Genomic DNA, 8,699 nt, shown 5'->3' with positions numbered 1-8,699 from the left:
AGTGCAGAGAGATCTTTGATGAAAACCTGGTCCAGAGCACTCAGGACCTCAGACTGGGGCGAATCAACCCTAAGCACACAGCCAAGACAACGCAGGAGTGTCTTAGGGACAAGTTTCTGAATGTCCTTGAGTGGCCCAGCCAGAACCCGGACTGGAACCTGATCGAAAATCTCCGGAGAGTCCTGAAAATAGCTGTGTAGCGACGCTCCCCATCCAACCTGACAGAGCTTGAGAGGATCTGCAGAGAAGAATGTGAAAAACTCCCCAAATGAAGGTGTGCCAAGCTTGTAGCGTCATACCCAAGAAGACTCAAGGCTGTAATCGCTGCCTAAGGTGCATCAACAAAGTACTGAGTAAAGGGTCTGAATACTTATGTAGATGTGTATTTCATTTTTTTAAATAAATGTGCAAAAATATCTAAAAAACAGTTTTTGCTTTGTCATTATGGAGTATTGTGTGTAGATTGAAGAGGGAAAAACGATGTAATCAGTTTTAGAATAAGGCTGTAACTTGACAAAATGTGGAAAAAGTCAAGGAGTCTGAATACTTTACGAATGCACTGTATGTTGTCCATGACAAGCTCTCTGTGTCTTCCCTGTTAGATACATGTGGTGAAATGGTTGGTTCCCCTACCGCTCTTTTGAGGAGGGGACCATCGTCATTAGATGTCTGGGCCATGAGTTAACCATCAAGCGACCATCATTTTTTGGAAACATTCAGCTGGAAGACATACTGGCAAAGGCAGGGGACTTATTATTAATGGCAGTAATGTCCTGTAACTTATCATTTTGCTTTTTTTATTCAATATTCACTTTCGATATTCATCTTTCAGATCTTTCTTGATAGCCTGTTAGACGTGGCAAGGAACAGTCTGCCCTCAGCTGACCTCCGGGCCCGCCAGGCCCCTAGTTCAATCTACAGCTGATCGGCTGGAGGGTCGACATTCTCCCCTTTCATTTAATGGCCATTTTTAAAAGTCTGTTCAAAACATGCTTCTGCAACCACGTTGCAGCTAGCGAAGACCCTGAAGCAACAACAAAAACAGAGTTGTTGACACCAAAATGTTCAGTTGAGACCAATCATATTACTGTAGTGGAGGTGTTGAGGGGGCTGAGCTACAAAGTAGTAGTGCCTATTGTCTGTGAATGAATTTGAAGGCTATGGGCCATATATAGCTGCTATGATGTACAATTAGCAATTTCACATTCTTTGTTTCAGACCTTTGTGGTTTCTTCTGGGTATCCTGTCTTGATGACTTTTCTGGTGGGTCCACTTCTCTGGTGGGTCCACTTTCCTCATCATCCTTGCTGGTTCAGCTAGTAGTCCACTACACCTGTCACTCATATATACAACCCTGAACCCTTTACAAATCTTTGTATTCAAGACCAAACCTTGACTGAAGTAGCCCACAGCGTCCGAATCTTCAAGTGGAACGCAAGTTGCAAAAAACCCCTGAAATACAACATTAATTGCCGTGGATTGGAGAGACAAGGTCTCTGTACCAATAACAGTTGGTTGTATTCGTGCAGGTGATATGGGGTGGAAGCTACATTATATTATTATGGTTATAAATAAAAGGAAGTTGCTCCATGATGAAATGGTACAAGAGTATACTCTGCTGGACAAAAAGTTTACAGCACTTGTTTTTTCAGGCGGTTTCCCGTCCATGTACTTACCAGGAATGACATGTGTATTTGGTGACCTTATTTTTAAATTTTTCTGCTGTTTTTTAAGCATGATTCCATCCCACCGAGGGACACTACATGAGTATTTACAATACTTGTTACAATGTATGCAAAACATGAATCATATGAAAATAAAGTTTACTCTGTTTATTAAAATAAACATATAATATAATAAAACAATAATTACATTATAACTTACTTGTCTTAATAAAGTTGAATCAGTTTATTGCATTTCTTTGTGTTCAATTCTTTATTATAATAAAGTTTATTCCCTCAGACCAAATAGTTTGAAAGGAGAGGAGGGGCCCCACTGTGATGAACTAGTTTTACAGGAGAAGAGAGGCCCAACTGTGATTAGCTAGTTTTGCAGGAGAGGAGGGGCCCCACTGTGATTAACAAGTTTTACAGGAGAGGTGTAACGTCGTCTGTGTGTAGCTGGTGAGATGAGTCAGGCGCAGGACAGCAGATATGAGTAATAAAAACACTTTTACTCAAAAATCTAAATATATACACGTAATATACATGGCCACACAATACGGACCGCAATACAACAAACAATCACTCACAGAAACCATGTGGGGAACAGAGGGTAAATAATGAACAGGTGATTGTGGGATTGAAAACAGGTGTGTGAAACAAAGACAAAACAAATGGAAAATTAAAAGTGGATCGGCGGTAGCTAGAAAGCTGGTGACGTCGACCGCCGAACGCCGCCCAAAACAAGGAGAGGGACCGACTTCGGCGGAAGTCGTGACAGTACCCCCTCCTTGACGCGCGGCTCCAGCAGCGCCCCCGACACCGACCTCGGGGACAACCCGGAGGATGAGGTGCAGGGCGATCCGGATGGAGACGGTGGAAATCCCGCAACAACGAAAGGTCCAGGACGTCCTCCACCGGCACCCAGCATCTCTCCTCCGGACCGTACCCCTCCCACTCCACGAGGTACTGAAGGCCCCTCGCCCGATGCCTCGAGTCCAGGATAGCTCGAACAGCATACGCCGGGGCCCCCTCGATGCCTGAGGTGCGGAGGAACCTCCCGCACCTCAGCTTCCTGGAGTGGACCAGCCACCACCGGCATGAGGAGAGACACATGGAATGAGGGATTAATACGATAATCTGGGGGAAGCTGTAACCTGTAACATACCTCGTTCAGCCTCCTCAGAACTTTAAATGGCCCCACAAACCGCGGACCCAGCTTCCGGCAGGGCAGGCGGAGGGGCAGGTTTCAGGTCGAGAGCCAGACCCGCCAAGTTAAAAACAGATTACTGACCATTTCGAATCCCACCGCACCTTCTCCACTACGCAATCTGGTTTTCGAGCTGGTCGTGGGTGCACCTCAGCCACGCTCAAGGTCCTAAACAATATCATAACCGCCATCGATAAAAGACAATACTGTGCAGCCGTCTTCATCGACCTGGCCAAGGCTTTCGACTCTGTCAATCACCGCATTCCTATCGGCAGACGCAACAGCCTTGGTTTCTCAAATGACTGTCTCGCCTGGTTCACCAAGTTCACCTCTGGCACACTATGGGGGTGCCACAGGGTTAAATTCTCGGATCGACTCTTTTCTCTGCTACATCAAGGATGTTGCTCTTGCTGCTGGTGATTGTCTGCTCCACCTCTACCCAGATGACAGCATTCTGTATACATCCGGCCCTTCTTTGCACACTGTGTTAACTTCTCTAGGATATGGGGCAGCATTTTCACTTTTGGATAAATAGCATGCCCAATTTCAACTTCCTTCTACTCATCCCCAGAATATAAGATATGCATATTATTAGTATATTTGGATAGAAAACACTCTGAAGTTTCTAAAACTGTTTGAATCATGTCTGTGAGTATCACAGAACTTATGTAGCAGGCAAAACCCCGAGGACTAACCATTCAGATATTTTTTTTTTTAGGTCACCGTCTGTTCAATGAGGTTTCATTGGGATACTAAATTTCTAATCAACCTGTTTGCAGTTCCTACCGCTTCCACTGGATGTCACCAGTCTTTGGAAATAGGTTGAGGTTATTACTTTGTGCAATGAAGAAGAACGGCCATCTGGAATCAGTGTAACGTTATGTGTACTGTTTGAGAGTTGCGCAAGACTAGAAAAGTATCGTTAGTTTGTCGTCCTCCTGTTTTGAAAACAGATAGACCCGTCTTCAATTTGATCGATTATTAACGTTTACAAATACCATACGTTGTATTACAAAAGTAGTTTGAAATGTTTTGGCAAAGTTTAGAGGTAATTTTTGAGATATTTTGTAGTGACGTTGCGCAAATTGGAAGCTGTTTTTTTCTGGATCAAACGCGCCAAATAAATGGACATTTTGGACATATATGGACGGAATTAATCGAACAAAAGGACCATTTGTGATGTTTATGGGACATATTGGAGTGCCAACAAAAGAAATTCGTCAAAGGTAAGGCATGATTTATATTTTATTTCTGCGTTTTGTGTTGCGCCTGCAGGGTTGAAATATGCTACACTCTCTTTGTTTACTGTTGTGCTATCATCAGATAATAGCATCTTATGCTTTCGCCGAAAAGCCTTTTTGAAATCTGACATGTTGGCTGGATTCACAACGAGTGGAGCTTTAATTTGGTATCTTATATGTGTGATTTAATGAAAGTTTGATTTTATATAATTTTTTTGAATTTGGCGCTCTACATTTTCCTTGGCTATTGGCCAAGTGGGACGCAAGCGTCCAAAATTAAATCTAGAATCGGCTTCCTATTTCGCAACAAAGCATCCTTCACTCATGCTGCCAAACATACCCTCGTAAAACTGACCATCCTACCGATCCTCGACTTCGGCGATGTCATTTACAAAATAGCTTCCAACACTGTACTCAGCAAATTGGATGCAGTCTATCAGAGTGCCATCCGTTTTGTCACCAAAGCCCCACATACTACCCACCACTGCGACCTGTATGCTCTTGTTGGCTGGCCATCGCTTCATACTCGTCGCCAAACCCACTGGCTCCAGGTCATCTACAAGTGTCTGCTAGCTAAAGCCCTGCCTTATCTCAGCTCACTGGTCACCATAGCAGCACCCACCCGTAGCACACGCTCCAGCAGGTATATCTCACTGGCCACCCCCAAAGCCAATTCTTCCTTTGGCCGCCTCTCCTTCCAGTTCTCTGCTGCCAACAACTGGAATGAACTGCAAAAATCTCTGAAGCTGGAGTCTCTTACCTCCCTCACTAGCTTTAAGCACCAGCTGTCAGAGCAGCTCACAGATCACTGCACCTCTACATAGCTCATCTGTAAATAGCTCATCCAATCTACCTCATCCTCATACTGTATTTATTTATTTATCTTGCTCCTTTGCACCCCAGTATCTCTACTTGCACATTCATCTTCTGCACACCCTACCATTCCAGTGTTTAGTTGCTATATTGTAATTACTTCGCCACCATGGCCTATTTATTGCCCTACCTCTCTCATCATACCTCATTTGCACATGCTGTATATAGATTTTCTACTGTAACATTGACTGTGTTGTTGTATGTGTCGAACTGCTTTGCTTTATCTTGGCCAGGTCGCAGTTGCAAATGAGAACTTGTTCTCAACTAGCCTACCTGGTTAAATAAAGGTGAAATATATATATTTTTTAATCCACAGATGATGCAATTTCTAATACACTCCACAATGCCCTTTCACACCTGGAAAAATGGAACACCTATGTGAGAATGCTATTCATTGACTACAGCTCAGCGTTCAACACCATAGTGCCCTCAAAGCTCATCACTAAGCTAAGAATCCTGGGACTAAACACCTCCCTCTGCAACTGGATCCTGGACTTCCTGTTGGTCTTCCCCCAGGTGGTAAGGGTAGGTAACAACACATCCACCACACTAATACTCAACACCGGGGCCCCTCAGGCGTGCATGCTCAGTCCCCTCTTGTACTCCCTGCTCACTCATGACTGCACGGCCAGGCATGACTCCAACACCATCAATTATTTTGCCGATAACACCTACAATGACGAGACAGCGGATAGGGAGGAGGTCAGAGACCTGACCGTGTGGTTCAAGGAAACAGCCTCTCCCTCAATGTGATCAAGACAAAGGTAATGATTGTGGACTGCAGGAAAAGGAGGACCGAGCACGCCCCCATTCTCTTCGACGGGGCTGTAGTGGAGCAGGTTGAGAGCTTCAAGTTCCTTGGCGTCCACATCACCAACAACAGATCCTCAAAAGGTTCTACAGCTGCACCATCGAGAGCATCCTGATGTGTTGCATCATTGCCTGGTATGGCAACTGCTTGGCCTCCGACTGCAAGGCACTACAGAGGGTAGTGTGTACGGCCATCCAGGACTTCTATACCAGGCGGTGTCAGAGGAAGGCCCTAAAACTTGTCAAAAACTCCAGCCACCCTAGTCATAGACTGTTCTCTCTGCTATCGCACGGCAAGCTGTACCGGAGCGCCAAGTCTAGGTCCAAGAAGCTTCTAAACAGCTTCTACCCCAAGCCATAATACTCCTGAACAGCTAATCAAATGGCTACACAGACTAGTCACTCATATAAACAACCCTGAACCCTTTACAAATCTTTGTTATTCAAGACCAAACCTTGACTGAAGTAGCCCACGGTGTCCGAATCTCCAAGTGGAACACAATTTGCACTTGAAGTTAATTTGCATGTGAAGAATTTGCTAATGTCGAACTGAACGCATTCCTACAGTAGATGTATTTTGTCTAACCTAGGTGTTGATATGTTCCTTTTTAGCTACTTTGTCATTTTTTACATCTTTCAACAGTTTATATTTATTTTACCATTCATCTTGACTTAGAACACAAACTGCACTACAACAACAAACTGGGGACCATTTGCATGCATGGGAAAGTTAGGGGTAGAATGGGCCAAAATGAAGTGTAAAAAAATCCATATGTCTTCTTTTGTGTTTTGTTTATTGTGGTGTAGGGGCTGCCTGTCTTGCCTGGACCCCCCTGGCTCCCAGGTTCAGCAGTTGCTGGGTCAGTGGGACCCATAACTGACACTCTTGCCCAGGTCATGCTGGTGTCAAATGTGAGTCCAATAAATGTGGTTGTTTTCATTATTTTTAATGGTGGGAATTTAGTCACAGAAAATATGTTGAAATCAAGTGTCCAGTATAATGAAATGAAATCCTTCCATCTCATGAGGATAAGTTATCTACCTGCTGTTTAAGTGAGACAGAAATATGAATGAAAGTACAGTTAATTGCTTTGTGTATGTGTTCTACATGTGATAGTATTTAACTGCATGGCAGTACACGTTAGTATTTTTGTCAATTTTATAACTATATATTAAATATGCAGTTGGTTATAATGAGTCCTAATACATACATTTGTGTTACAGATATCCCCAGACCCCCTGGTGCCATTGGACATCTCCCAACTTTATAAACAGTTAAACAAAAAATCTTCAACCGAAAGGCTGCAAGAATGAATCTCCGAACTGACAAGGTAAAAATCCGTCGTTCTGTCCCTGAGCAAGGCAATTAACCCACTGTTCCAAAGCCGTCATTGAAAATAAGAATTTGTTCTCAACTGACTGACAAGTTCTTTTCACTTGCTTCCTCCTTTTTTACAGTAATGCTTCAATCAGTTGGTCGGATGTATTTATAAATCATATTCATAATATTGTTAATAAATATAACATAATTTTTGAATAATCTGCCCATTATTTGGTTTTTGTTGGCATATAAGTATTCAAATTGCTCACACCAACTGAGCCATATGTTTAAATCTGTCAGCCCTGTCATCCATGGTCCAGATAGAATGAAATGTACTGTAAACGTTTGTTGTAATCATCTTAGCTGACTAAATTCTGGAAGCAGTAGGCATAGCACACATGCCTACTAACTTTTATCCAGTCACTGTCCTTATTATCATTACTTAAAGGGCTGTGAAAACAATGAAAATGTCAAATTATATTTAGGGATGCAAAATCCTGATACGAATCATTACTTCATCTATAGATATGGATGTAGCATCTTCTGGGCCTTTCCCAATCCGTTGGCAAATGACTTTAAACTGCATGTTTCTCACATGATGAGTTAGGATGTTAACTTATGGGCTGTAGATGTGCTTCAGGGTTCCAATGCCTCTATGTAGGTAAGTAAGAAGAAGCCTTGCAGGAACCTTGGCTTGTGCTAGCCAGAACGGCTCATAGGAACAGCAGGTAAAATGCCTCTCACTAAGTAGTAGAAGCAGATCATCAGTCAAAGTGTTGGTGCAGCATGTTGTATGTATAAGCCATTTCTGCCCATTGCAACATTGCACAATAACACATTTGTAAAATGTGACTTGCAAAATCCAACACTAGTAAGGCCTATCCAACAGTTTTGCTCCTATTGAGTGGAATGTTTCTCAACATATACATTTTAGCAGTGCGTTGTAGGTACACTTCACCACAATTTCAAATGGAGCTGGTCTATGGTGTTAAATGCTGAGCTGTAGTCGATGAATAGCATTCTCACATAGGTATTCCTCTTGTCCAGATGGGTTAGTGCAGTGTGCAGTGTGGTTGCGATTGCGTCGTCTGTGGACCGATTGGGTCGGTAAGCAAATTGGAGTGGGTCTAGGGTGTCAGGTAGGGTGGAGGTGATATGGTCCTTGACTAGTCTCTCAAAGCACTTCATGATGACGGAAGTGAGTGCTACGGGGCGGTAGTCGTTTAGCTCAGTTACCTTAGCTTTCTTTGGGGTACCACCCCAATTCCGTAAACACGGGTACCCTCATAGATATCATCCTAACCAATTTTCCCTCTAAATACACCTCTGCTGTTTTCAACCAAGATCTCAGCAATCACTGCCTCATTGCAGTGATGCAGCCTCATTGCCTGCATCCGTAATGGGTCAGCGGTCAAACAACCTCCACTCATCACTGTCAAACGCTCCCTGAAACACTTCAGCGAGCAGGTATTTTCTAATCGACCTGGCCCGGGTATCCTGGAAGGATATTGACCTCATCCCGTCAGTAGAGGATAACTGGTTATTTTTTAAATAAGCATTAAATAAGCATGCCCCATTCAAGA

Source organism: Salvelinus namaycush, chromosome 24, assembly GCF_016432855.1.
Source record: "Salvelinus namaycush isolate Seneca chromosome 24, SaNama_1.0, whole genome shotgun sequence".
NCBI lineage: Eukaryota > Metazoa > Chordata > Actinopteri > Salmoniformes > Salmonidae > Salvelinus > Salvelinus namaycush.
This window is presented reverse-complemented; position numbering follows the sequence as displayed.